Source organism: Protopterus annectens, chromosome 6.part0, assembly GCF_019279795.1.
Source record: "Protopterus annectens isolate FY-2018-M chromosome 6.part0, PAN1.0, whole genome shotgun sequence".
Lineage (NCBI taxonomy): Eukaryota > Metazoa > Chordata > Ceratodontiformes > Protopteridae > Protopterus > Protopterus annectens.
This window is the reverse complement of record NC_056737.1, coordinates 1,067,914,869-1,067,940,471: the sequence shown is the minus strand read 5'-3', so window position 1 is coordinate 1,067,940,471 and position 25,603 is coordinate 1,067,914,869. Positions and strand designations below refer to the sequence as shown.

The 25,603-nt window shown below is 41.6% G+C and overlaps 1 protein-coding gene across 1 annotated transcript in view; it reads left to right on the top strand.

Moving 5' to 3' along the window:
* Window positions 1-25,603, top strand: part of FOXN3 (forkhead box N3) — a 1,826,558-nt gene that overhangs the window by 561,538 nt on the left and 1,239,417 nt on the right. Inside the window, exon 3 of the mRNA XM_044074690.1 lies at window positions 5,152-5,320. The gene's annotated coding sequence lies outside the window, so the exon portion shown is untranslated. The remainder of the gene's footprint in view (window positions 1-5,151; window positions 5,321-25,603) is intronic.

Genomic DNA, 25,603 nt, shown 5'->3' with positions numbered 1-25,603 from the left:
CAGTATCTGTCTGCCTGGGAAGACATGATCGACAAACCACGATGTTTTGCCAGAGATGGTCTGCACCTGTCACCCCTGGGATTCAGGTTACTGGCTAAAGCTCTTGCCACCCCTATAGTGCCTTTTTTAGGCAAAGTTCAAAGGATGAAACCACCACCGTAACACATACAAGCATGCAAAATCTGAAGGTAATGCTGCTCAATGCTAGAAGTCTAAACCTCAAAATGCACTCTCTCGAGGCACTCCTAAAAATGGAGAACATCGATATCTGTGCAGTAACTGAGACCTGGTTCAAGGCTCCAGAGAGCACCCCTGCAAAACCAGGCTACAACTATTACCACACTTTTCGGCCACAAAACCAAGACCGAAACACTAAAGGTGGAGGAGTGTCCATATTCACACCTCCAGGCTAGTTGTCCAAAACAATGCATCTGAAATTCTCCAGGTGCAACTAACACTAGGTAAGACTGCAATCCAAATTGTATCTTGCTACAGATCCCCCACCATGCCCCAAGATTCTCACTACACCTTTTTAAACATACTGGAAAATATTAAGACACAACCAAACACCCTAATACTGGGTGATTTCAACTACACTGCCATTAACTGGGAAAACTACTCGGTTACCAACTCCTTTTCCCAACAGTTCTTGGAATTCATAAATTCCAATGCCCTGGATCAACTAATCCATTGTCCCACCAGGGGCTCCAATATCCTAGACCTGGTCATTACCAACATGGGAGATAGATGCTCCACACCAGTGGTCACCCCCTCATTGGTCAGGTCTGACCATAAGCAAATCACCCTTGACACCCACATCCCACCCCCACCCCCCAGTAAGGAAACCTCCTTAAAAATCTTCTCCAAAGCCAACTTCATGCTACTGAAGTCAGAAGTGACAAACTTCACGACACCCATGCAGATAGGATCTGAAAGTTCGACTGCAGAGTCCCACACTAAGGCACTGTATGAGCACATCCACTCGTGCATGAGTCGTGCCATCCCAAATAGAATCAAGATGCTCTTCTCCAAAAAAAGGAAGCCAATCTGGTTGTCCCGTGCTATAAACAAACTATACAACAGAAGGAAGAAACTGTTGCCAAAAAGAGGAAAATCCCAGGATGCAAAAAACTACCTCACCAGCCTCAGTAAGAAGCTGAGATCCCTCATAAAATCCTCAAAAGCTAGTTACGAAAATAAAATTGCCAAAGATTCCAAAGACAACCACAAGGCATTCTATAGTTATGTCAAGAATCTAAATGGCAATGCTCAGATCTGCTCTGAGCTACAACAGAATGGCATTAAATATACTGATCCCAAGGATATTGCCAATATCCTGGCAGATCGATTCAGTGCCAACTTCACCCCCCCTCACCCCCTAAATTGCCCATCATAATACCAGAAGATTGCCAAATTCCAGTAATAACGGCCACACAGGTAGAAACCACACTCTCCAAAGCTAAGAATACAGCATCCATGGGACCAGATGACATCCCAGGCTGTGTACTACATGAACTACAAAATGAACTGGCACCTCACCTAAGTGGCATGTTTAATCATAGCCTCACCTCAGGCTTCGTGCCGACTGAGTGGTGCACAGCTACAGTTATCCCACTCCACAAGGGGGGATCCACCTTGGATCCCTGGAACTACCATCCCATCAGTCTGACAAGCCTGATCTGCAAGGGCATGGAACGCATTACCATGGAACTTATAAACAAAGACATTGGCAACCTTCAAACACTGGACCCCACCCAGTTTGGGTTTGTGAAGGGCCGATCTTGTTTCCTGAATCTGATTGACTTCTTTGAATCAGTCTCCAGAGCTGTGGACGAGGTTAAGGTGGTCCACACAGCCTATCTGGACCTCGCCAAGGCCTTCGACACCATTCCCCACTCTGGAATCATAGATAAACTTACTAAGCTGGGCATAAATCCCTACGTCACTCGATGGGTTGCCAACTGGCTTACTGAAAGAACCCAGACTGTAAAAGTAGCCGACTCCAAATCCATCTCCAGACAAGTGACAAGTGGAGTACCTCAGGGTTCAGTCCTGGGACCACTCTTGTTTGGCATCTACTTCTCTGAAGTACAGGCCAACACTAAGGGACTCTGGCTAACAAAGTTCGCAGATGACTGCAAACTGGGAGCCATTATTAAATCCCCAAATGATGTGGATATTCTACAAAAGGGCCTTACAGAAACAGATGCCTGGTGCCAGAGCCGTGGGCTCAAGCTTATTGCCAAGAAATGTATAGTTATCCCCTTTGGAAAAAAATCATATATCCATGAATTACCACATAGGTGGCAGTACACTAAACATTGAAAGTGTGATGTGGACAGTGGTCTCACTTTCGATAACCACATTGCCACAACAGTCAGGAAATCCTGCTATGTGGCACACCTCATCACTAAGGGCTTTTCATCCAGAAAAAAGGAGGTCATTGTCCCATTGCACTCATCCCTCATTAGACCCATTATAGAGTTTAATGCCCCGTTTGGTATGTACTTCATAAGACATCTGCAACAGCTGGAAAGGCCACAGAAATACCACACTAAAAGAATCACAGGCCTAAAGCAGATGCCATATGCTGACCGTCTAAAAAAACTCCAGCTAAACTCTGTGGCATATTGTCTATTCAGAGGCGATCTCTGCTTAACATACAAGACCATGTCAAACCCTGAGCTTTTGGGCATGTTCCACTTAAAGAAATCCCAATCCCTCAGAGCCAAACGCTCCAGGGATCTAAACCTTGTCATCACAATGAACAAAACATGCTGGAGGGATAGGTTCCTGACCCAGAGACTCCCCATACTCTGGAATAGACTGCCCATACATGTCAAGCAGAGCGCCTCATTGGCCCTCTTCAAAAGGAACCTTGATGATTGGATGGGAGATAGGAAATTCACCCCGGGGATCATGTCAGTCGCCCTGCTAGACAGGGGTCCAGAGAAGTAAATATTGTGGGAAGAAATATCCAGGGAATTGTTATGGCTAGACTTGTATAGGCCCTAGGGCCGATAGCCTACTACCAACCTATGAACCTTAATCGTTGTAATCCTGGAGGACCAGATATTTTGGTTATTGCACAACAAACATCCCATGCATTCCATGTATCTGTGTTTCACTTCTTTAGGTTTGAGGTAGTGTTTCTTATTCATTTCACTGTCATACAGTAGTTGCATGAGTTGCCTCTTGAATAGGGCTTTTTATCATTATAGTCTTTTATGAATGGGTTTGTCTTTTTGGCTGTTTCCACTGTCATTCCAGTGCATTTTTTTGTATTTTATTCAAGGTTTTAAGAGTTATTTTTAATGGTTATAACTTCTGTATCAAAGATGTTTAATTTTGTGCTTTAGATAGGATTATTTTTTTTCTTTTTTTTTTTCTTTTCCATTTTAAGTTTTTCATCTTCATTTCTTTAAATTTGTTTCATGAAATGATGTATGTGGTCGCAAGTGTTTATTTTCATTTGCTGAAGTTTGTAGATGTCTGCCTTTTTGTGCAGTGTATGTAGTTTCATTACTTTTAAAGCATATGAAAGGGCATTAGTTGCTGAGATATTGTCATGTGTGTTTAATTTTATTTTAGTTTGTACTTGTGTATTGTTGAGGATGTGTTTTTGTGTATATGTGTATGTATATATGTATCGTATTTGCAGTTTGTGACGTTGGATTAATTTTTTTCTTTTTTAATGTCCTTTTCTAATTCTTGATTTTAGTTTGGATAGCTTGTTATAGGTAGGTTGAGCCATTGTCAGATTGCGTGTTTGTATTTTTTGTCTGCAGTAGGTTCTTTAGATGTTTTCTTTATTACCGTAAATGGAGCAGATTTAGAGGATTTTTAGTAGTGATGATAATTGTAAAGTGAAGAAGTGTATAATTTGATGATATGGGACTAATAATGGCAAATAATTAATGCAAGTAATGCAAAGATAGGGTGGTAGTAAAATTAAATACACTTTGTCTCAGATATGCATCTTTCTCACACCATTATCTAGGTCCACTGATGGAATATATATATGTATATATATATATGTGTATATATATATATATATATATATATATATATATATATATATATATATATATATATATATATATATATATACATGTATATATATATATATATATATATATGTGTGTATATATATATATATATATATATATGTGTGTGTGTGTATATGTATATATATATATATATATATATATATATATATATATATGTATATATAATATATAACGTGTGCAAATATGTATGGGAATGCTGATTATTGTCAATACGACAGTTGGTCGACACCTCTTTAGTTGCCAAAATTTGGTCGACATAGCACATCATTGACAGGTCTGCAAGATTGTACAATATTTGGGGTAGGGAAATATGCCCTTTTCCTCAATATTGCATGATGTTAGAATTAGTACACATAATCATCAGGGGTTTATGGGGGTGTAGGTGGCTTGCCCCCATGCAAAAAACATTGATTTTTGGTGTTTTACTTTAGGCATGCAGAGAGCCTGTTACTCAGTGCATGCATAGTAGTGCATCAGCGTTTGTAGTGTCGACATTTTCCTGTCAACATTGTGAACATTTATGTTATGTGTGTGTGTGTGTGTGTGTGTGTGAGTGTTACACAATATAAAAAAGAATTGACGCCTTATTGGAGTACTGGAAAGATTAACTAGGAAGTTTAGTCAAATTCCAGTAGGATGAACTGGTTTATTTTCAAGGAGACTGTGGAAGTTGCAGTCATTTCTTCCAGTGTTTTCAGATGTAAGAAGCACCGAATGCTGTTGATTTAGTTACTGCTGCTTTGTTGACCGTAGAGTCCATATTCGTTTTAGTCATGTACTTCAGTGGATGTGGGGACCATTTATAGTCCGATGAAGGTTGCATTTGGCCAGATCTAACCATCAGTGTAGAGCTGGATGACAGAATTCCTTTACAAGTATTAGCCAGACTCGGGAGCAGCTTTAAGATACCTGACACCTCTGGAGCAACCAGTATTAGGGAATAAACGTTTAAAAGGTAATAAGGGGGTTGCATTTGTTTCTTGAGATATTCTAATTTAAGACTCCTGCAAATGTAGTAATACCACAGTAATATGTGAAATCTTGCCGCTCTCTCTCACTAGTGTTTTTGTATTTGTTCCAGGGAAGAAGTTTCTGGCACTTTTGGAAGCCTGTGCTGCCAGCACCAGTGACTCTTAGTGATATCAGTAGTCGTTTGGCTACTGGGATTAACGAAGATGAGTAACAAAGATCAAAAAATTCAGTAGAATAACCTGCAACATTTCGAGAACACAAAACTGCCAAAGGTGCAGGTAAGTCTGTCTCAATTAACTTCTTTGTATACAAACAGTTTAGTTCAACTAGTCTCAAGGAAGAACAAAAAAAAAATAAACAAAACAAAAGATGAGTTCTGCTGCAGTAGAAATTAAATATGTTTATGGCTAGGCCAGTCCTGTAGCAAACAGTGAAAAAACTGACAGTGACCCCAGGTGCTCAAGAAGATGACATGGGAGGGAGTGACCTGTCAAATGCAAGTTCTGCTTTCCTGGGGATGGCGGAGGTCCATAGTGTGGACAGAGCCTGGCAGTAGAGGTATTCAGCATGTGGCATTTGGGTTGGCAATATGCATGCCGTGTGCTGAGCCACATTTTCATGGAAGGCTGTTTCATACTTGTACAGAACTGTGCACATTCACAGGGGAGGACTGAGCAGGCCCCACCCTCTATGAGAACACTTCAGTTACTTGTACAGAACTGTGCACATGCACAGGGGAAGACTGAACAGGCCCCACCCTCTATGAGAACACTTCAGTTACTTGTACAGAACTGTGCACATGCACAGGGAAGACTGAGCAGGCCCCACCCTCTATGAGAACACTTCAGTTACTTGTACAGAACTGTGCACATGCACAGGGAAGATTGAGCAGGCCCCGCCCTCTATGACAGCATATCAGTTACTGGGGATGGGTGTGAAGGCCAGAAAACTAAAAAAAAGTCTTGGGATAATGGCTGCCTCATGACTAGCTCTAACTCACAAATGGACACTGTCATGCAGACATGGATATGGCTGGGGGGCAAGAAAAAAATTATTAGGATGTTTGAAACTTTAAAAAAAGTATGAAAAATTCTCTCTTCTTCTGGCTGAATACAGCATAGCTGTAATAAAAAGTTTGTGCAGTGACTTTACTTTCATCCATTGAATGTTGAGGATTTATTAACTTCAGTTTTCTGTGACTACATACTTTTTCTGTTGTTTCTCAGACTGGCTTCATTTGTTGCAATCTCTTTTCTTGTGCTTCAGATATTTTGAGCTCCTGTTCCACACCAGAGAGCAGAGTTCATAGTACAGGCAGTGATATCTAGATTTATATTATTAGGTACTGACATGTTGTACCTTCACAAGGGCAATCCAGAGAAAGTGATATTCCCACTCCTCTTGATGTTGTTAGTGGAGCCCTCATGTGTTGCGTCATTTACACTAAGCTACCTCAGATCTGTACCAATGGAATCATGTATGCATATGTGCAGAGCTCCTCTTTTGACCAGATCTTGAATCTGGAATTTGCATCCTTGGTCAACAGCAGGTCATTTTTTTTGTAAGGCCAGAGATGTAGTCCACAGGACAAAGCATGTCCAGCGGGATGCACACAGGGAAGAATTTGCTACTACCTGTTAGGTGCTTCTTACCAGCGTTGGCATCATGGTGACTTATTATTTAGATCTCTGCCTCACAACTCAGTGGTTTGCAGTTCAGCCCTGAATTCCAGGCACTGTCTATGTGGCATGTCCTTTTCCAGTCTTTGTGGATTTTTTTATTTACTCCAGTATCCCATGTGTAGTCAAAATATAATGTGTGTGTATGGTGCCTTGTGGCCCATACTGTGGCAGAAAAGGTTCCATAGACTGGTGAACCAACTCTGGTTAATGCCAAATGTTAAAATTAATAATAAATAAATAAACTTCAGTAGTAGAGAATTCAAACACATAGAACATGATGGCTTTGACCTGCTTTATTGCCTTCTGCGAAAACAGTATAACTGTATTGAACCATATCTTCAGTCTGGCCTTTTTGTTATTGCTTGGTGTCGTTTCCTTTTCATGTAAACTTGTGTACAGGAAGATTGCAGTCTAAGACATTATTAACTTTCTTTTAATTAAAAAAAGTCATAAAAAGTGAACTAGCTGTACTGGAGCTATTATCAGTGTAAAAATGTGTATAATGTGTACAAAGAAGATTACTGGCCTCAAACAAATGCCCTATACTGACCGTCTCAAAAAACTCCAGCTTTACTCTGTAGCATATCGCCTACTCTGAGGTGATCTCTACCTAACATATAAAGCTATGTCAAACCCTGAGCTGTTGGACATGCTACACCTAAAGAAATCCCAATCCCACTGAGCTACACACTCTAGGGACCCAAACCTTGTCACCACAATAAACAGGACATGTTGGAGGGATAGATTCCTGTCCCAGAGACTTCTTATACTCTGGAACAGGCTACCCATCTATGTCAAGCAAAGTTCTTCATTAGCACTCTTCAAGAAAAATCTTGATGAGTGGATGGGAAATAGGAAATACACCCCGGGGATCACTTCTGTGTCTCTGCTCGACAGGGGCACAGGAAATTAACTTTCTTGGGTGGCAGAAGCCAGGGAACCTTGTTGGCTAGGCTTACGTAGGACCTTTGGCCAATAGCCTAGTACTTACTTATGACCCTATGAATAGAAGAAAAATGTGAAAAAAGTTTCACTTCTCATTGGGTGTAGCATGTAAATTAAAATGTGCAAAATGTTCTACATTTGGATTTCCTACTGTGAAAATGTATTGCAGTTTAACCAAATCCTGCTGTTTTCTTAAGCAGGAAATGTGTAATATTGCAGAGTCTGTTAATTAAGGGGTACTATGCAAAGTCACATGATGATTTCCTTTGTTTGGCCTGTGCTTTGTGTTATCTTAATCACCCCCCCCCCCTCGAACATGTAGCTTTGAAAACAGAAATGGCATCTTTTAAAACTCAGACTTAAGCTTTGGGAAGCCCTTTTGTGTTGGAAGGTTGGGGCAGAAATATGGCGTGTAAGGACTCTGAACAAGCTATTTTGATTTAAACATTAGAGATAGTAAAGAACAGTATACCTTTAGCCCAGAACAGGTAATTAGTTCAGACGTTAGACTGTCTTTTTCTGACCACTGTGTGTATTTTTGAATGCTTTATCTTCATTTTCTTGCACAAGTCATGTTACTGTTTGCTGCTTTGCTGAAAATAAATAATTTAGCTTATTTATTGTACATTCTTGTTTTGATAACTTGAAGTTAGTGGTGGAGAGTCACCATTTACCCTTTTCATTCTAAAGATATTTTGTGTGTGTGTGTGTGTGTGTGTGTGTGTGTGTGTGTGTGTGTGTGTGTGTGTGTGTGTGTGTGTACACATGCAAAATGATCTGGGTTAGCTTCATTTGCTATTGATAAGGTTGCAGTGAAAGGCTCTTGCCTAAATCTGAGGATAAAATCCTGTAGAGCTTGTGATTGTAGCTTTGATCTCTGGAGCTTTGTAGCAAGGAGCTTTTCTCATTGTTGCATGATGTGGCTATTACTGAAGGCGGCTGTGTACATTTACCATGTACCCTTAAAGCCAGTCGCCATTTGTGTTTTAACAGGTAGCAGTGCAGAGAGTCAAACCCTGTGCTGCTTGTTTGGTTACACATTCAGATATTGATAGCAGGAGTAAAGGATTAGGAATTCATATCCCCCATTCTTTACAATCAGTTGGTAGCAGCTGATAGAATTATATGCCTTTTGTCACACTACGCATTGGCTTCTTTAGCGCATGCTTCTATTACATTAATTATGCCTAAACGTTTTCAGAACCTAGCTTGAAAGAAATTTTATAGCATATATAACAGAAGCATGGCAAATATTGAATGCTTCCGTGTGGTTTGCTACAATGGGATAACATTAATGGGATGTCAAAGCACCTGTTAACTATCTAAGTAACAATAAAAAAAATTTTCATATCCCTGGCCTGAGGGTGATAAGGATCCTGTTTTGTTCGGCATAGAAAAAGAGAAGTAAACATCACAACACAAGATGTAAAAGTTTCAGCATTCCACAAGTAAAAACACAAGAACCACTAAGTTGTCATTTAAAATATAAGCACATCTTTAAGTTACAGCAGTGAAATGCTATTTAATAACCCATGGGTATGAACTGATTGCTCAGTGGTTTTTCAAGTACATTTAGAGAGAGGTGCTGTTTCAATGTAATAAGATTGGCTTTTCTAAATGCACCTTTACTAGCTTTTTAAACACTAACATAATGACTGAATGTTTCTAAGTAATGGGAAAAAGTTTTGTCAGCAATGAAAAATGGTATGTACTGGCTGTAGGCTAAACCTAGATATGCTAGTCCTAGTTTAAAAAAACTCCATATCAGTGCTAACATGATCTCTTAGTGTCTTGTACAAAAAATACTTGCTAATTAAACCTCTTCAATGGTCACTGAAGAAAAAGAGAAACTAATACAGTAAATTCTCAGTTAACCAGAACTCGAGCAACCAGCAGAAAAAATCGAAGAAATACAGTACAATTTTTATGTATTGTGCTTTCTGTCCAACCCCCCCCCCCCCACACACACACACAAACATACCGTACGTTTTTAGAATTTGAGTTTTAAAAAGGAAGACAGGAATAAATTCCCCTCTCCCCAACCTGAGAACAAGTCAAACCAAACAAATAATATAGGGTACAGTATTAGTCACGCCTATTTTTAATAGTAACTCTCAAACAATCAGAAACTACAGTTATCCGAAATTTACCAATCCCTGTGGGTGCTGGTTAACTGAGGGTTTACTGTAATATTATCCACGTCATCAAAAGTTATGTTAGGTGTAACACAATTACATGTATTAAACAGTTATCAAATTACTTGTCTATCTCTTTAGAAGAATTCACTCGATCTCCAGAACCCAGTTTCACAACGTCTGGAACAGACCCTAGGCCACAATGAGTTCTTTAAAGCGCCATTGCCCTTGCAGGTCCTAAACCTTTTTAACAGCTTTTTTCCATGCATATTGTATTACAGATATTATGAATACATTTAAAATAATTCATTTTTGTCTAAGAAGTACATTTAATATTTTTAAACAAAATGTTTTTTTTTTTTCTTTTATGAAGGCAGAACATGTTTTATCTGCCTGAAGTAATGTACTGTGTTCATCTGAAGAGTTTTAAAGGAGCAACTTCATTGCCCATATTTGTAACAAACTTACCAAAGTTTGACAGTTAACATCTTCAGTTAAATAAATTTCAAACAAGTCTGAGCTAGTCAATTTATCAGAAACATCATTAGAGTCAATATTAGAAAAAATTATCTTCATGCCAAAAGTTTCACATGTACAATTATTTAGTTTATTAAAGTATTCAAAACAGGAAAACGATCACTTATAGTTTCAAAAATACTTAACAGTTTAGAACTGACATTGTTTTTAATTAAAATCAATAAAGAGATGTTTCCAGAACTGACAAGTTTAGTAGGTCCCTTTGCTAGTTGAAAGAAACCAAACTCAGGTAATATGTCAGGATTTAAATGTAGCCTTATAAAACTAAAACCAGCAGTGACTACCCGTGTTTCCTTGGGTTTACCCTGTTTGCTTGCTTTTGTTTGCTTATTTACTTAGCCTCTCTTCGGTGGTAACCCAAGGTAGTATTTAGACTGACTAGGTGACATCTGGTCAGGACACCAAGGAAATTCTCCTCTTTTTGACAGGCATCATCAATCTACTCTGTGCCAGTTCTGGCAGATGTGGCCGTGGTTTAACTTCTCATCTGGACAATATAGACAATCGTAAAGCGCCCCCATTACCACAACAACCAAATGTTACACTGCAGTGTCAGTGTTAGAACTCAATTACTTGGGATGGGAATACAACACACAGCTTTCCTGATCTTCCAGCATCTGTGTGTGTGTGTGTGTGTGTGTGTGTGTGTGTGTGTGTGTGTGTGTGTGTGTGTGTATACATCCAGTTCAGCCCTGACACTGATGTGTTATAAAGTCTAAACCAATATGGGAAATTGCAAAGTATAAATTAGCCTAAGACTGTAGTTAATTATTAAGCCAAACAAACCGTATTTACTTGACGTTCATTGAAATCATTTTGCACATCTAGCTGACTTTAACTAAAATTGATACTCCCACCTTATTCTGTCTGTTCTGCTAACAATAGTTACAATGGTATAGTCTACCAACTACTCAATTACTGAGGAACTGTAATACAAAATGCAGCCAAAAACTGCGAATTAAGGGTTGACTTTCAAGCCTTGGAAAGAATATTGATCCTTCTCACATATTAATAACAAGCTCACCACAATGAAAGGGAGCTACTGGAATTTCAGCTGTATTTGGTTCACGCACTGATGCATGTGCTACATTGTAGGGTACCATGCTGGAATTTCAGCTGTATTTGGTTCCCGCACTGATGCATGTGCTACATTGTAGGGTACGATGCTGGAATTTCAGCTGTATTTGGTTCATGCACTGACGCATGTGATACATTGTAGGGTACCATGCTGGAATTTCAGCTGTATTTGGTTCACACACTGACGCATGGGCTACATTGTAGGGTACCATGCTGGAATTTCAGTTGTATTTGGTTCACGCACTGATGCATGTGCTACATTGTAGGGAACCACGCTGGAATTTCAGCTGTATTTGGTTCCCGCACTGATGCATGTGCTACATTGTAGGGTACCATGCTGGAATTTCAGCTGTATTTGGTTCCCGCACTGATGCATGTGCTACATTGTAGGGTACGATGCTGGAATTTCAGCTGTATTTGGTTCATGCACTGACGCATGTGATACATTGTAGGGTACCATGCTGGAATTTCAGCTGTATTTGGTTCCAGCACTGATGCATGTGCTACATTGTAGGGTACCATGCTGGAATTTCAGCTGTATTTGGTTCACGCACTGATGCATGTGCTACATTGTATGGTACCATGCTGGAATTTCAGCTGTATTTGGTTCACGCACTGACGCATGGGCTACATTGTATGGTACCATGCTGGAATTTCAGCTGTATTTGGTTCACGCACTGATGCATATGCTACATTGTAGGGTACCATGCTGGAATTTCAGCTGTATTTGGTTCACGCACTGATGCATGTGTGTAGGGTACCATGCTGGAATTTCAGCTGTATTTGGTTCACGCACTGATGCATGTGCTACATTGTAGGGTACCATGCTGGAATTTCAGTTGTATTTGGTTCACGCACTGATGCATGTGCTACATTGTAGGGTACCATGCTGGAATTTCAGTTGTATTTGGTTCACACACTGACGCATGGGCTACATTGTAGGGTACCATGCTGGAATTTCAGTTGTATTTGGTTCACGCACTGATGCATGTGCTACATTGTAGGGTACCATGCTGGAATTTCAAATGTATTTGGTTCATGCACTGATGCATGTGCTACATTGTAGGGTACCATGCTGGAATTTCAGCTGTATTTGGTTCACGCACTGACGCATGTGCTACATTGTATGGTACCATGCTGGAATTTCAGCTGTATTTGGTTCACGCACTGAAGCATGTGCTACATTGTAGGGTACCATGCTGGAATTTCAGCTGTATTTGGTTCATGCACTGACGCATGGGCTACATTGTAGGGTACCACGCTGGAATTTCAGTTGTATTTGGTTCACGCACTGATGCATGTGCTACATTGTAGGGTACCATGCTGGAATTTCAGCTGTATTTGGTTCCCGTACTGATGCATGTGCTACATTGTAGGGTACCACGCTGGAATTTCAGCTGTATTTGGTTCATGCACTGACGCATGTGATACATTGTAGGGTACCATGCTGGAATTTCAGCTGTATTTGGTTCCCGCACTGATGCATGTGCTACATTGTAGGGTACGATGCTGGAATTTCAGCTGTATTTGGTTCACGCACTGATGCATGTGCTACATTGTAGGGTACGATGCTGGAATTTCAGCTGTATTTGGTTCACGCACTGATGCATGTGCTACACTGTAGGGTACCATGCTGGAATTTCAGCTGTATTTGGTTCATGCACTGACGCATGTGATACATTGTAGGGTACCATTCTGGAATTTCAGCTGTATTTGGTTCACGTACTGACGCATGGGCTACATTGTAGGGTACCATGCTGGAATTTCAGCTGTATTTGGTTCACGCACTGATGCATGTGCTACATTGTAGGGTACCACGCTGGAATTTCAGCTGTATTTGGTTCCCGTACTGATGCATGTGCTACATTGTAGGGTACCATGCTGGAATTTCAGCTGTATTTGGTTCCCGCACTGATGCATGTGCTACATTGTAGGGTACCATGCTGGAATTTCAGCTGTATTTGGTTCACGCACTGATGCATGTGCTACATTGTAGGGTACCACGCTGGAATTTCAGCTGTATTTGGTTCCCTTACTGATGCATGTGCTACACTGTAGGGTACGATGCTGGAATTTCAGCTGTATTTGGTTCACGCATTGATGCATGTGCTACATTGTATGGGTACCGTGCTTTTATGGAGGCACGCATACCTCCTACTGCCACTCATGCAAAGGAGTCACAAATAAACAATATAACTAGGCAGTTAATGTTAGTAGAAACAGTCAACAAAGGGAGTGGTTGCTATTCTAACTGGGAATGATCTATAGCAGGTTGACGTCTATCACTTTTGTCATTACCGTACTACATGTGCACCTTTTCATCAGGAAGCCCTTCATTTATACAGATGTGCAGGAAAGTAGAGACCATTGGTCTGAAAACAGTGTCCTAGTCAGTACTGGATATAGATGTGAATTCATATGAGTGTTGTTGTAGCACATATCCCTGCCCCCCCCCCCCCACACACACACACACACACATACAAGCGTGCACCATTGGTTATTTGTAGTGAACTTAATTTGCTAAGAACACAGTCCCTTGGGATGAGGTAGGGTGTTTAAAGAGGCTAATAAGAGCATCAGCAGTATCAGAGGCTGACCAGGTATCCCCCATTCAGTTTCAGCAGCGTAGGTGTAATTTAGCAGAAGTAAATGTTCCCTCCACTGTTTGTAATGGCTAGTTATTCTAAGTTCTGTTATGCACTGTTGTGGAGTGCACAAACATTGGTACTGTTCCAAAAGCACATTAGTGTAAGCTCACTCTGCACTGCTGTTACTTCACACTTTGCCCCCCAGACATATCATCAAATAAGATGCCGTGTCTGGCTAATAGAATTTGTGTGGCCACTCACACCTCGGTCATTACTTGGGAGCCCGCTGTTAGTAAATTTAATTTATCTTGATATGAGTGTTGTGATACAGGCTTGCAGTGAGATTGAATGTGTGAAGTCATCCCCAGCCCCACTGTGCATTGGCCACCTTGCAGGCATTGAGGTGATGGATGCCTTCACAGTGACCTCACTCCACAGGGAGGAGTGACCTCAGGCCACAGGGAGGGATTATACAGGATCAAGGACACAGTACCATGTTTTTTTTTTCCTGTAGAGTGAATGTTCATTTTTGAACATTTAAGAAGCGCAGCAGATGTTAAGTACCTCAGTCATGCTAACCTAGTAGTGATTCTACAATAAGTGACTCAAAACAAAAAACTTTTACCATAGCTTTCATTGCATGGCTAAAGTAAGACATCTTATATGTGTACTGGTATGACAACATTTATCTCTTGGGAGTCTTTCCAGTTTTATGACTTCACCAGTAATGACTGCCAAATAATACACATAGGTAATAGTTTATCTTAGTTAGGCATATGTGGCAGAAAAGCTGACTTATATAATGTTCCTTTTTTTTTTTTTTTGTTACAGCCAAAGTGACAGAACAGAAAGAAGCCTGTGCTTGTTTCATAGAATTCATATATGGTCAATTATTTATAAATCTATCCCCCATTTGACAGTTCTATTCCTTCAGTCATTTCAAGACATCTCAGAGTCATAGTCTCAAATAATTAACCACAGATGGAAGGAACCAGTTTTGGAAGTTCAGACTTTTTAGTTTTTGTCATTATAAGCTTTTCTTCTGCTGTCCCTTACAGCTGGCCTTGTTCTGTAGCACATAGACCTCATTCGGATGAACACATTTTATTTCAACACTAATAATTTACATTTAGATCTAAATGTTGTTGGGGTTCTGCTTCTGCGTACCTTGTCTTCAAGCTACTGTTATATGTAGGTGGAATGTGCCAGAAAGAAGACAAAAAGGTGACACAAACAGAAAGAGATGATGAAAGTACCTTTAAGCTACAGTAGTAAAAGAGCAAATGTATCCCCAGTGTTGGAAAAGGCTCACCACTAGTCATATCCTAAAAATACCTGTTTTTATGTGAACTCAGTACCAGTTTCCTCAGTTATTTAGCAAAGCAGAGTAGGAAGTTAAAGTTTATGATCTTAAGCAGGGAATAATGATTTCAAACTCTTTTTGTCACAAATTTATTTTTTAGAAGTGAGAGTTGCTTTGAAATGTATGTCATACATACTAAATTGCTCTACTTACAGTAATACAAGCAAAAATGGTCTTTTCACTTTATACTTTACAAACGTTGTTTACATCTCAAACAGCAGGAGATGAGAACGGAGTGTCATATTCTAGCTCTGTAAAACAATATTCACTATAAATTATTGGATGTTTCCTTTCAACCTGTTTTGAGAAAGTAAAAAAAAAATGCTGGTCTTGACATGTTGCTAAAACCTTTAAATATAAATTATCTGCTGTAATCAAAACACAGATTAGTAAATCATAGTATTTGTTCATGTTTCCTGTCTGCTTTATTGGGTATGCGTTTATGAAGTCTGTTGCTGTTTCATGAATATCTGCATATTCAAACTTCTATAATGTAGTGAGGATATACGGATCATTTAATCTCCCACTTATAGAATATTTGAATTCTATTCAACCACAGTAGTCTCAGAATTGCTAGTTTACTGCAAGTTTACATTGTTATAAGTAGCTTTCAGAACAGCTGGACATATGCTAACAACAGAATGGTTGTGTTTTACAAGGTTGTTAGTGTTTATAATACCAAGGGAACATTGGACATGCCGACCACTGGCAATGTATGTCAGATAGTTTTTTTGATGGATAGAGGAATCCCCCAAAAGACAGGTATTGGGATTAATGGGGTTTTCAGCCAAGGCATCAAGGTAGCTGTCGTAGACAGGGGGAGATATAGATGGCGTTTTACAGCTGTGAAGGAGTAAGTAATCTTGTTTAGGGTGATTTCAACAGCTGAAAGTACAGAATTTAGATCTTGAGGATTCAGTCATGAACTTAACTTAAATACAGGTACTCCCCAACCCCCTCCCCCCATCATTTCCAGTAGGTCAGAAGACATGATAGGCCCAAAGCCTAGGAACAGAGGGAGTACTTTCATTGCTTTGAGGTCATGTCTCTTTAACTACACATATATGAATGTGTTCATCTTTGAAGGAGATCTTGAGTTTGGGCAGTTTTTTTGTTAAGGCTGAGTACACCCATCTTAATGTGTTCTGAATTAGACTGTGATAGATTGGAGTGTCCAGCAGATGGATTTAAAAAGTTATAATGACATCAAAGGCAATAGCCAGAATGCAAAAGCCTTGGTAAGACAGGTGAAGATCATCCCTTACAAAGCAGGAAGGCTTGCTATCTATCTTATCCTAAGCTGACATGTACTGGAAATAAAAATGGATGAAGGCTGATGTAAAGCACCTCCCACCATCACCAGCATAATGCAGCTGGTTCAGTATATCCCAGGCAGAGCAGATAATAAAATGTGGGTCATACTTAGACAAGATTACTAATGTGGGTTCAAACAGTTGGAGATTGGCTGCTCTTTTATGCTTGGTGTAAAGAAGTCAAGGCCTGTATCTGTGGTAATCATTACCGCTACCATTAATGACAGTGTCCCTGTTTGCTTCAGTTAAGAAAGGTGTTTGTCATTTTTGTCTTATTTCTCTCCTTCCTCTCGCACTGTCTGCTCTGTCTGAGGCAGCTGTTTCAGGTAGGCAGTTTATTTTAATTTATTTATTTATGTCTGGTAACTGGGGCAGTAGACTGATCCACTAGGGACCCATTTCAGCCGTAGCCTAGAAATGCACCAAAGATGAGACGAAGTAATGCTGTAGGCATAACAAGAAAGTAAAGCTGACATTTGATAGACAGCAGTTATACAGAATAACAGCATCAGTTTAAATGAACATCCTGTGTAACATTTAACAAAATTAAAAAGTAAAGAAAATATTTTACAAGTTACATCAGTTTTAGCATTTAGAGTTTAGGTAATGTCATACAGGGCAGTAATTTCTAGCCAGAGGTCTGTGTTCTCCCAAATTGTTACAGACTGCAGAAAGGGAGGCACTGAATGTCTTAAGATGAAGAAGGCAGAAAACAGCCTTAAGTAGGGAATTAGGGTGGGGTGGCTGCCCTGCGTCAGGCTTGGTAGAGGGGCATGATCAGTAGTTGTCAGTAGGATGGAAGTGGCATCAGTATTGGAAGCCATGGGTGATACTGCACCTTCCTAAATGAATGCCGATGCTGCATTTGCAGTTATGGTTAGGAGCTTACTGTGTTAGTAATTCTAGCAAGTTCCTTGTAATAAGGTGTTTGTTACAGTTAAAAAGACTCCTTGACCTCATCATTGAGTTGGGTTGAGGGTTTGACCGTGTGACTAACTACCCAGGGTGCCAAATCATAGAGTAGTATAAATTCGTGGCCAGGAAGTGTAGAAGAAAAAAGTGATATACATTTAAAGCAGGACTGGGATACAAGAGCTGCTGCTGTTTGGAGACATTGGCAGGCAGATTTTTTAAGGTGGTCCATTAATTAATTTCTAAACTGACTGACTGTAAGTGGGTTGGTTAGGAATACCAGAATGTAGGGCATCCTAGAGTTGAGGTGCAAGAACTGAGGAGGCATAGTTGGCTGTGGAGAGGTTAGCAGAAGGCCTGAGTAGGAATGGGACATTGTTATTAGTGGTCTGAATTCATAGGATGAATGCATGTCACTAGTTTGTGGCTAAATGGATGGGGGGCTACTATTATAAAATACCTTGTGGACTAAGCCGAGGAGCAGGAGGTCAGCACATCCCCTTTTTAGCATGTTAAGAATGATACAAAGGTGTTCAGTTTCCGGCGAAAGAAGATTGAAGCAGCAGATTCTATCTCAGAGGGTTTGAAGGTCATTTTGGTATATTCTATATAATGCAAAAAAAAAGGAAACTCTAAATCTATCGCACCAGAACTGTCAATCCACAATCATCAGAACATGAAGAAGATCCACCACTGAGTTTGTGTGTTATGCCTTAGGTCCTCATCCCCCAGCATCCCTAATTTGGTATTGGTCCCAGGGTCTAAATAGGGTATGAGTTCTACCAATGACATTTGAGATTTGAGGCCTTCTCCACATAGCACCTTACCATGGTACGGCTTGGGTAAGTTCAGAGTAAAAGACATTGCACGGCAGGAAAAATGGATGGCCACCAATTGTAGGTCATCCATTGAAAGGTAGACAAATGCAAGGAAAGGGATCAGGAGTCCAGGTTTATGACCACATGTCTGACTCATATTTAAAGCCTTTTATAGCTTCCTTAACTTTTTTACTCATCCCCTCTTAATATTGTTTTTCTTTACAATGTAAAAGCCCTTCTGTACTTAATACGTTTGGCTTGTAGTTCCACTTAGCTAAAATCTTTTAGCACATGGGATGCATTTTACAAATCTAGTACACTGGGATACTTTCACATGGAAGAGTGTCATTTTACAGCAATCCAGGTAGGTTCATAGGTTAGTACTAGGCTAACTGCCCTTGCGAGTCATTTTAAGACTAGCCAGTTATCCCCTGTGAGATTCAAACCTTGTACCTTGTGTTTGTAAGGCAAACACCTTAACCATTAGGCCACCCCTCCCAACAGGTATAAAACAAAAGCAGCAGTTACATATAATAACATGCTTAATAATTTCCATAATGAAAACTTTAATTTAAGAGGCACACAGTTGCATAAGGAGAAATAAAGAAGGCCGACACTGTTGCAGTCTATGGAGTTACAAAAACTTCAGTGGTTAAGCAAGCTGTTTCAGGCCAACACTTTAAATAGCTGAATCCTTGTGTCTGCACATTCAGGTAAACAAATTTAACATATTTTTAATGGCTTAACTTATTGATCTGACATGTCTGTAGACTTAATGTATTATGTTGCATATCTAAAGATAGAACACCTTACAGATAGTGGAGGACAAATTTGAACCCAGGGTCCATGTCCACTAGGTCACTGGGCCTGTACTTGATTAGAGTTAGTTCTGTGGTTTTGTGGTGCCTTCTTCCATTTTCCAGTGTCAACTTCAAAGTGATAGCAAAAAGCTGCAGACATGATACTCTTACTGGTAGTGTGAGGTCTGATGATGAATCCCAAGATGTCTTCCAGGCACTGTAGCTTCCTGAGTGTTTGACACTTTTCCCTGTTGCACCTTTTGTTTGTTTGTTAGCATAAAGTATGCTACAGCTTTCAGAAGTTCCTGTAGTTTTCCTTTGCAATTCTGTGATTTGCTGCTGTTTGTGGGACAGTACAATATAATAAGATGGTTCAAAATATATTTTTCTGGATTTCATGGAATAATCAGTCCATTGTATGTATTATAAGGCAGAAAGCATGCCAGAGCTTTGAGAGAATGCAGTGGATGCATATGGTGATATGTGGCAAAAAAAAAGTGGTGTGCAAACCCACTTTTGCTGTTCAGGTGTTGTAATATTTCTTCAAGATAGTAAGCCTGACTACCCAAAACGTATTTGAAATTCTGTTTAGTTCACTGATCTGCCTTTCATAAACATTCACTGTTAAATGCCTTTAAATGATCATGCTTGCACATTCGAACTGCAGTTGAGTATAAGGGGAATGTGTCTGTAAGGCCTTAATGGGTTGAAGAAAATGTACATGTGAAGTTGTTCAATCTCGCCTTCATTCTTACTGGTGGGTTCGGAGCTGATCCTCGGCTCCGAGTCGGCCAATTTGCAAAGCTCAAGGTCTGTAACAGCTCAAGGCCAAAGCCCTATCCCACAATGCATCTCTACTTTCCCAGATCTAGTTTGCCGCTGCAGCTGATCATTCGTTTCTCTACAGCTCAGGCCATTGGAGAGATAAGTTCACTATTTTGTGCTAAAATTTTCAGAATAATTCTATTTTTTTCTGGTTATTTAGTGTTTACATAAGCTTGTATTTAGGACAATTTATCCGTTTGCGGATTATCTCTCTTTTTTGGGTTATAAAACCATCTCTTCTTGTTTGTTGGACATTGGCCCTTTTTTTTCTCTGTGTTTAGCCGTTAGGCTTATTTGCCCTATCCTTTAGCTGAGTTAGGCTTTTGCAGTTTTCTGCAATTTTTTGTTAGCTGGTTAGGCTCATAGCCATTTTTAGGCTGTTTCTGTTATTTACCTTTAGCCTGTTAGGCTTATTCTGTGTTTGCTACAGATATTTAGGAACGCTGCAGTAAGCTGCCTTTTTTGTACTTGTAGCCAGTTCATTTGCTGACAGTATATTGTTGTTTTTCTTTACTGACTTGTTACTATGTCTGAGAAGGCAAAATCAGTGTTTAAAAGATGCCCTAAATGCAATCAGAAGATGTCTATAACTGATGGCCATTCCACCTGTGTATATTGCTTAGGAGGGGTCCATCTCCAGGAGGTTTGCTCCATTTGCCATGGTTTCAGAGCTAGAGTTTTGGCTGAAAGGAAACGTAAGTTAGTGGAGCATGGATTGATTGTCTGCTTTTCAATCAGACTTGGATTCTGCTCGGGGAAAACCAAAACCTTCCTCACCAGCTTCTTCAACTAGTTTGGGTCCGAAGGGCTCTTCGGTTCCGAAATCATGCAGGAAAGCTCCTGTCTTGGCTCCATTGTCATCGGAACCGACTGTACAGGTAGTTCGTAGGAGCCGGTCCCCAGTCTTGGAACCGGTATTTCCTACCTTGAGATCCCCGATTCTGGGCTCTCCGGCTCCGTCGGTGGTTTCCTCTCGGGCTTCCCAACTGTCTGATTTGGACGTGGATCGAGTGGTACGGAGACTTTTACAGGATCCAGCGCTAGCTAAAATTCTGCCGGCTTTGACACAAGCAGCTTCGGAACCAACAAAGTCCTCTCCTGTTGTTTCTGCTCTTCCTCCGATGCGAATCGAGACATCGGAGCCGGAGGAGGCTATTCAGTCGTTTGTGGAACCGTCAGTACCGATACTCACTTCTGACCTGTTGGTACCGGCAACCCTGACGTCCTCTGCTCCGACGGCGGAATCTGGGAGCTGACACTCTCCTGTTGGTTCCGAGGGGGGGGGTTGAACCGATACATCAGTTCCGACTCTCCCCCTTGGGGCTTCGGCGCGGATGAGTTCGGCTCCTACCTCTGGCTCCGGAGCTAGCAGGTCCGGTGCGGGAGGTGTCTTCAGACCCAGGCGCCTTCAATGCCATGAGGAGGGCTTTGTCCACCAGACTGCCACAACCTGATATGGCCACCTCCTCCCGGAAAGCACCTAAATCTTTTCCGTTACCGCAGATCCACCGTAAGTGTAGGGACCCAGAGCCTCAGGACGCCCCCTTGGAGGAACCCTGCTCTTCCGAGACCTCCCCAGAAGTGCCCACTGAGGAGGTCCCTTGGAAGAGGTTATGTAAAAGGAGACATTTAGATTCCCCCCAGGAATCTATCATGTTGGACACTGATTTGGAGGAATCGGAAGGGTCCCCAAGGTCCCCCTCTGAGGATATCTCCTTTGGGGATATCCTTGAGATCCTTAAGCAGAGGGGTGACTGGCAGCCCCTAAAACCTACCGAGGATGAATCGGTGCTCCTGAAGGCTTTCGGGTCTCAACCCTCCACCTCTTGGGTGTCTCCACCCTTCGATGAGTTGATGGAGCTTTTGTCTCGAAGGGTGTGGGAGTCACCGGATTCTGTGGAGCCTGTTCCTAGGAGACCCAGCAAATACATTTCAGCACTTCAAGATAAGTCTTTCTTATCCAAACCCATACCTGCTGATGCTATGGTGGTGGTGGCAGCCACTAAGAAAGAGATGTTGGAGACGTCTACTTCTGTCCATCCTCCTAATAGAGAATATAGGATCATGGGCAGATACGGTAAGTGCATGTTCAGTTCTATGACCTTTGCCCTTCGGTCATTGAACTATCTAACTCACTTCACAAGGCTTCAGAGAGATCTCCTGAAGGAGCTTGGAGATACTCTCCAGGGTGCAGTAGCCAATTCAGTGGCGGACAAAGTGACATCTCAGCTTGCTACCCTCAATTCCATCGTAAACTCTTCCATGCGCCTCGTGTCTTGCACAGCTAATGGAGCGAATAGGGAAGCGGGTATAGGAATTGCTCTGTGAAGACATTCCTGGATGCGCTTATGTTCTTTTGCGGAACCTTTTAAGTCGTCATTTGTCAATGCCCCCTTTGATTATTCCTTGTTTGGACCAAAAGTTAAAGAGATCCTCACCAGATGTGAGCAAAACTGTAAGACTCTATCTGCCGTAGGAGTCTGTTTTTCTACCCCTACTAGACCTTATCCCAAAGGTCAACGGGGAGGGAAAATGTGGTTCCGTAAGACCCAAGGAGCCTTTCCGAACTCACAAGGTGAAGCCTCCTCCAGGGGCAGAGGAGGAGGCAGTGGTGGAAGACAACAGCCATGTGGCAGAGGGGGTCCGCAGAACCAGGGTGACAGGGATCAGTTCCTTGGGAAACCTTATCAGCGCTTCTGAAAGGAGGCCTGACTGTCCTACTCTGGAGGCAGTCGGGGGACATTTGTCTTTGTACCTAGGCGCCTGGCTAAAAATCTCAGAAGACCGATGGGTACAAAACATTATATCCAGAGGATATTTCATCCCCTTTCTTTCACAACCCAGACCAACAAAAGGAATGCCAGACGTTCCACCCAGTCTGTGAGATGTGGCATCCGTAGAGGTCCAAAAAATATTGCAAAAAAGAGTCATCCAGCCAGTCCCAGCAGACCAGCAAGGATCCGGAACTTACTCAAGATTTCTTTTGGTGGCAAAGAAGACAGGGGACTGGAGACCTATTTTGGACCTCAGCAGACTCAACAGATATGTGGTAAAGATGAAGTTCCGGATGGTCACACTTCAGTCCATACTCCCGTTCTTAGGGAGGGACAATTGGATGTGCTCTGTAGATCTCCAGGATGCATACTACCATATCAAAATGGCCAGGCCATCCAGGGATCATCTGCACTTCAGGCTGGGAGCCAGTCACTTCCAGTTTTGGGCCCTGCCCTTTGGTCTTACTACAGCCCCCAGAGTGTTCATCAAATGCATGGCAGTGGTCATGGCTCACTTGAGACATTTAGGAATCCGGGTGTTTCCTTACTTGGACGACTGGCTCCCCACTGCTCCCACCAGGCATCTACTTATTCGGGCAAGGGACACTGCCATAGATCTATATTTCCAACTGGGCATTATGATAAATTCAGAAAAGTCTGCTTTATTGCCATCGCAGCGTACAGTGTTTATAGACTTAGACACGGTCAGCATGTCCCTAAAGCTCCCTCCAGAAAGAGTGCTTACCCTACGGCAACAAATTGTGGATCTCCTGTCAAGGCAAAAAGCACCAGCATGGCAGATTCTCAAGTTGCTCGGCACTATGGCAGCAGCGATTATTGCAATACCCCTAGCGAGATTTCACATGTGCATTCTTCAGTAGCTGCTATTCACACAGTGGACATTTCAGGACTTACTGATGAATCACCTAGTTCTGATAACCAACTCTTGCAAGGATGATCTCTGGTGGTGGCTAACGTCCGAGATGGTGACTTTGGGACTCCCATTTGTCGGCTCCAGTTGCAACAGTGACCACGGATGCCTCCCTGATCTGGTGGGGGGGGGGGCATTATCAGGGACGGACAGCCCAAGGTACATGGCAGGCTCACGAGGCTCATTTGCACATAAACGTCCTAGAGAGGAGAGCGGTTCTTTTAGCGTTGCAGTCCTTTCAAGACTGTTCCTCTAGGCACGATTGCAATCCAGTCAGACAATATGTCTAGTCAGACAACATGACAACATGTCCATAGTCTGGTACATAAACAAACAAGGCGGAACCAAATCTTAACTCCTATGTCGAGAGGCTCTAAGATTATGGAAATGGGAAGAGTCCACCCAGCGCTTTCTGATAGCAACGCACATCCCGGGGAAATCCAACGTGATAGCGGACAGACTCAGCAGAGCTATTCTGTTGCCTCACAAATGGTCTTTCAAGAACAAAGTAGCGGAAATGATTTTCCGCAGATGGGGCCAGCCTTGCTGTGACCTTTTTGCTACCCCCACAAACACCAAGTGCAGCAGTTACTTTGCCCTGATCCCTCAACAGGGACAACCCCCGAGGGACACAGTCGGCCACGATTGGCCTCCAGGACTCCTTTATGCTTTCCCTCCTTTTCCCCTGATTCACAAAGTTTTACAGAAAGTCAGTTTTCTGGGCAGGGCACTTATCTTAATAGCCCCATATTGGCCTCATCAGATTTGGTTCCCCTTCCTGAAGCCTCATCTACTGGAGGAGCCTTAGATCCTGGACCCAGTGCCGGATCTGTTGACCCACTCATCAGGAGCTCTTCACCCTTCTCTCCAGTCCATCAAACTGACAGTTTGGCTGCTCCAATTCCCAGAATAGCCAGGTTCCAGAATTTATCCGAAGACGCTCGACATATTCTCTTGTCGTCACACAAATCTTCAACCAGGAAACTTTATCTCAGTAAGTGGAAAAGTTTTCCATCTGGGCACAGCAAAATAACATTGACCCTTTCCTGGTGTCCATTTCGGATATTTTGGAATTTCTAACAAAACTGTTCAATGAAGGAGCTGCAGCAGCAACCATTCAAGTCCAACTGGCTGCAATTTCTAATTTTCATATAGGTGCATCTGAAAATGGTATTATGTCTAATAAGTTGGCTAAGGCTTTTTTGAAAGGTACGATGCACTTAAAACCACTGATCAGATCTACTACTACTCCATGGAATTTGAACCTAGTCCTGTCCAAGATTATTCTCCCGCCCTTTGAACCTGCCTCTTCTTGTGAGCTGAAATATCTTTCTTGGAAGACCATTTTCTTGGTGGCCATTACATCAGCACACAGAATTTCAGAGTTGCAAGCCCTTTCTATTAAGCAGCCGTACTTAATATTTCACAAAGATAGGGTTTCCCTCAAGACAAATCCGTCATTCTTACCAATAGTTTGTTCCGAATTCACACTTAATCAGACGATTGAATTACCTGTTTTCTTTCCCAATCACTCAAATCAGTTGGAATATATGCTTCACAAGCTTGACATCCATAGACAACTTTGTTTCAATTTGGACAGGACAAAAGACCATAGAAGGGCTGATCAGCTGTTTGTCTCATTCTCAGATTCTAAAAGAGGTGCACCGATATCCAAATCTGCCTTGTCTAAATGGCTGTCTGATTGTATATCCTTTATTTACCGTGAAGCAGGCATTGCATTACATGACAAAGTCAAAGCTCATTCTACAAGAGCGGTTTCTACTTCTGTAGCCTTTTTGACCAGGCTACCTCTTGATTCAATTTGTGCAGCTGCCACTTGGTCAAAGCCACATACCTTTAT